Below are 5,187 nucleotides of genomic sequence, written 5' to 3' on the forward strand. Positions count from 1 at the left end.
CCAAACCGTCTCCCGCGAAACAATAAAAATTCACGTCTCTATCTCGAAAAAAAACCGCCCATTCACGTAGCGTAGAAACCTCGACCACGGCAGTGCAAAGCTCGCCTGCATATTTTACCATTCCTCCATCCGGCCGGCCGCCTATCGCGATCGCCTTGTCCGCGGAGGCTCGGCGCGGAAAGTCTCTCAGAAAAAAGGAACAGAGAGAGACAGAGAGAGAGAGAGAGAGAGAAACAACGTCGATCCACAACCGTCGCGTTATTCCCTCTCTCCCTCTCCCTCTCTCTCTTCTCCTCCTCGTTTTTTCTTTTTTTTTTCCCCTCCCCGTCGTTTAATCCAATACCGGCCAGGCGTCCATCAAGCCGTGGCCCCGTGGTCGCAAAGGTTTTGTCCGCCTCGGCTCGCCTCGGTACGCGCGCGCCTCCCCCGTAAATTCGCGCGAGCCGCGCGCAATGTTCTGCGTGTCGCATAAAGCGTAAAACCAACGTGAATTACGGTAGGATCGCGTTACAGCGGCCGCGGGGTACAACCGTTCGACAATTCCCCGTGTCCTTTGCCCTTTAGAAATTCATGTAATTTTTTGCCGCGTTGCACGGACACGCCAATTTTCCCACGGACCACCGTCGCGACGATCGAGAAATTTAAGGCCGAAACGGGCCCGGCTGTAAAACACGCGGCTATGCAATGTTTGTAACCGAGAGAGACAGGGAGAGGGAGAGAGAGAGAGAGAGAGAGAGGAGCAGAGCTCGCCCCGCTCGATCGTTACCGGGCGTCTGCGCGCGATATTCTTCCACGGCTAACCTTTCTCCCCTTTGCTTTCTTTTTTTTTCCCTTTTCTTTCTCTTCCTTTCTTTTTCCCTTCCTCTCCTTTTTCTTTCCCCTCCTCCCGTTCCCTCTCTCCCTTTCTCTCGCGTTATTCCGGAGGATTGGTCGGAGGCTTTTTCGGAACGAAGCGATTTCTTTATCGCTCGGTTTTCTCGGGAGCGGGTGATGGAGTAGATGGAATACGGGAGAGGGGAGGGGAGGGTCGAATACGGCGCGGATAAACGAATCGAACATAGGTGAGTGTTGGTCAGGTGAAAGTGGGTTTCAGATCGAAATAGAGTAAAGAATTCGAGGAAAGGGGTCGTAAATGATCTCTCTCGAAGCGATGAGATTTAGATAATTTAATTTAACCGCTTGACGCAGGCCTGAATATAGGATATATAATTTCGTTTTATTTTTCGGAATAACGAATAATTTGAATTACCGTCGATCCGTCTTTTGTTCAAAACAAAAGACGCACTCGTTTGACGATTATTCCCTATATACAAAATTCTTAATAATCCCGCGAAACGATATCCGTATCTTACGAAAAGAAAGGGGAAAAGGAATGAAAGATCTCCTCCTCGAGTTCCTCCCATTTCATTGATTCGTGTCCCCGCGAAGGAAATCGTGGCACCCGATTTACCCTCCGTACTCTCCTCGACACCCTCCTCCTCCTCCTCCTCCTCCTCCCCTTCTCCCTTTTAATCCACCAACTCGCAATTTCTCGGCGAAGACACGGAATCAGGCAATGCTCTCACGGGCGAAATGCAATTCAAATGCCGTTTCCGTGCCGGTTCTTCGCGCATCGAGAAGGGGAGCGGAAGGGGAGGGAAGGTGCGGAGGAGTGGAGCAGAGGTCATTGCTAATTGCGGCACCGATCCTCGAACACGGCCGGCCGGAAATGGAGAAGAGTTGTCGCGAGTGGACGAGTCGTCTCCTCGCGTCGGTTTCCGTGCTGGTTGGGCGGGTTGAGCCAGGCCAGGCCGGTACGGTATTCGTGTCCCCGGGTCGTCCACGATCGTGTCCACGTGGATCCTCGTGCAAAGCGCCGTTTCCGCGGTTCCCGGCCACGGAAGCCGTCGATAAATCGGCCCCTCGCGCGGCCACGACGCTGGAATTCGAGTGCGAACGAATTTGTAGGCAGCACGGGGTAAACACAGGCCCGAGCCACCGCCGTAAATGGCCTTACAACCTCTCGCCGAGTGGCCGAGGGGCAATTAATCGCGCGGCATTAAGCGCAAATGAACTTTTGCTCCCCCTCCCCCTCCCCCACCCCGAGCGCGAGAGTTGAAAATCGAGGAGGAAGATTGGCGTTGCTTCCGGCTAATCGACCGTGAAGTATATCTAGGGTGGCCGCTTCCAATTGCGATTTCTCGTGGTGGGATGGGGTTGTTGGAAGGTGGTTGGATCTTTTTTTCTTTTTCTTTTCTTTTTTTGGTTTTTGGATTGGCAAGAGAAGAGGAGGAGAGTGGAAATATATTTGAGAATCGTTCTTAGAATTGCGTGCTCTTTCTTTTTTTTTTCTTTTTTTGTTAATAAAAGTAAGTAAAGTGATTTCTAATTTTTCTAAAATTAAGATAAAGATGCAATGGAAACTCGAATTGAACGGAATTATGTTATTTTTCGACGAAGAAACTGCCGTGAGAAACCCGCGTCACACAGATCTTGACAAATCGTTCCATCCGTCCCGCGTTGGAACTTCGAGGAGGCCTTGTTAACGATCGTTTAACGATGCCCGTGGTCCGAATGTTCCGACGATTCTGCGACGGCGAGAAAACCGCAATGTCCCATGAGCAGAGAGACAGTTATCGCCTACTTTGATGGATCTCAAATCGAGAAACCTCGTCACCTCGCTTAAATCTGTAAAAAAAAAAGTCGCATATTTATTGAAAATTTGTCTTCAATTGTATCTTTCGACGCTTTTAATCGTTTTGAAAAAGTACCGTTATTTCGCAATTAATCTCAGATTAATCGTTCGAGCCTTTTCTTTCCCTTTTTTATTCCACAATAATTTTTATTTCTAGTTTGAACTACAAATATACCATCAATGCAAACTGTATTTAAAAAAAAAGAAAAGAAAAGACTTAAAAAAATTCAAAAATTTTTCTTTCCATTCTAAAATTCAATCAAATAAAAAGAAATAAATAAATAAGTAAGAAGATATTTAAAAATTTAACAAAGTGCGTCCTCCTTAAATTAAACAATCTGTACGAGTTGAAGGAGCATAACGTGGCGGGGATCGAGGATCGTGGTCGGAAGGAAAAGAGAAATCAAAGGATCGTCTAGTCGGCCAAGGGGACAAGTTTATAGTTCCCCGTCACCCTCGACGAGGAACCACCATTCATTAATAGCTGAGTCCCTGAGTTAGCCTGGTACGACGTCGTGGCAGCCCCGGACCGTCGCCAAAGCTCGGCCGGCTTTATGGCCGTTTAATTGGCCGAGATAGACGACGATATATTATTATGCTAATTTTCAAGGAACTTCGCGGCCACGGGAATCGTTACCGGGAGATTAAAGGCCCTATGTGACATCGCGCCGTTAATTACCGCATTGAACATAGACCGCACGATGTTAGCGGCTTATCCGGCCTTCCTGGACTATTTGTTGTCTGTTTACACGGGGACACTCCAACAACCTACGCCTACACTCGAAAACACAAGGGACGCAACACGGAGGATCCAACCGAGGCCGAGATACCAAAATTCTGATCCTAATTATGAGGGGAGGGGGAGGAAGGGCCACTCGAAACTTTGACACCCCTCTCCTTCTCTATCCGTTCTTCTTCAACCTGGTTTAATGCTCATTACTCGTGAAACGACAAAGTATTTCATCGTGTCTCGTTTCGTTCCGATCTTCGAAACTTTTGATATGTTTGAAATTGTTGTACGAGAGTATATTATTTTTCTTATTCCGTATTATTAAAATGGAATGTAAATTTCGACGAATAATTCTTGGTAAATTCGTTCTTATCGAAAGTGTCGAATAAATTAATCGGTAATCAACCTCTCGACGTTAAATTCTTATTAGTTAGAGGGAAACGATAATTTGTGAAAGCCACTTCTTCTTTTCCGGCTATTTTGCTCGAAATCGACGCACGAGATCCAATTAGTTTACCATTATCGGTTTACCATTATCGAGGTCAACGATCCTCGCTCGCTTTGCTCGCGAAGAAATTGCTCGTTCCAAACGCGATTTCTTTTTTTTTTTTTTTTTTTTTTTTTGATTCCTTTGAAATCTTCTCGAATGATTTTCGTTCTGGAAGAACGAAATCCAAGCCGCCATCAGCTATTCCCGTGGAATAGCAGCAGGGGCGAAAAACTCGGGCTAACTCGCATCTGTATCAATTTATGCTGCCAACAACGCGGCCGATGATAACGGAAGCGCCTTGGCTATCGGGCGGAAGGGAGATAAACTGCCGGAGGAATCTCGCTGCATGACACGGAGAATGTTTGTGTCGTTCGACACATTGCCCTTCCGGGATTGGATTCCACTACGATTATTTATGTGTTTGAAATGGTGAGAAGCAAAAATCTACAAAAAAAAAAAAAAGAATTCTAAATTTTCTTCGAATCTTTGATCGAATCGAAAATTGTGTTAAAATTAATGGAATAAGAAATAAATATCTCCGAGTATAAAGTTAATTACATTCTTTAATGTTCAAAAATATTTAAAGAAGATATGAATAATTCACAAGTAATAATAATATTCGATATTAATTATTATACGAATAAATCATCGACATGTATCGATATTGCGAAAATTTTCCTTAATATATTTGCTAACGATGCGAATTATTCATATTTTTAACAATAATTTTAATCATTAACGATCGCAAAATAAAAATAAATTATTGTTTTTGTAAATTTTATTCCGTAAAACTATCGAATTGTCGACGTACACTAATAATCGATTTATCGTAACGATATTATTCGAAATCTTATTATCAATATAAAAAATTTACCTTCGATATTCCATTTTTCAATGAAAAATGGCAGCAGATAATTATCGTCCATCGTCTCCGATATACATCCATTCGATACGACGTCGAAACTACGAATGAACTCGAGTACGGATTTTGCGCGTCTTATATGTAAACACAACAATCGCTACGCTACAGAGGTGAGTCACCAATACAAACCTTCGTTCCACAATGAAAACATAATATAATTTCAACGCAATAACACCGAACGTATTATAAAATCGTATTTTATATTTTTACATTGTAAATTTTTATTTTCAGGAATAAATTATTGAATTATTTATTTCTTTTTTCTTACAATAAAAAATTCCAAAACAAAAAACATTGCGTACAATTGTTAATAAAATTATTGATAAATTATAAAATAAAAAAAGATTTATTTCCATTCGATTCCTCCTATC

General features: G+C 43.4%; 1 long non-coding RNA gene across 2 annotated transcripts; it reads right to left on the bottom strand.

Annotated features, from left to right (window-relative positions):
* Positions 1–1,151: 1,151 nt before the first annotated feature.
* On the bottom strand, positions 1,152–4,896 carry LOC107994497 (uncharacterized). Of its 2 annotated transcripts, XR_009829696.1 has the most exons (3): positions 4,769–4,896; positions 3,354–4,338; positions 1,152–2,667 (listed from the first exon to the last, which is right to left on the bottom strand). It is a non-coding gene; the product is annotated as an uncharacterized LOC107994497 (long non-coding RNA). The 2 variants fall into 2 exon arrangements; XR_003696790.2 differs by having other exon boundaries at positions 1,152–4,338.
* Between the last annotated feature and the right edge of the window lie 291 nt (positions 4,897–5,187).

This window comes from Apis cerana, linkage group LG5 (assembly GCF_029169275.1).
Source record: "Apis cerana isolate GH-2021 linkage group LG5, AcerK_1.0, whole genome shotgun sequence".
NCBI classification, from domain to species: Eukaryota; Metazoa; Arthropoda; class Insecta; order Hymenoptera; family Apidae; genus Apis; species Apis cerana.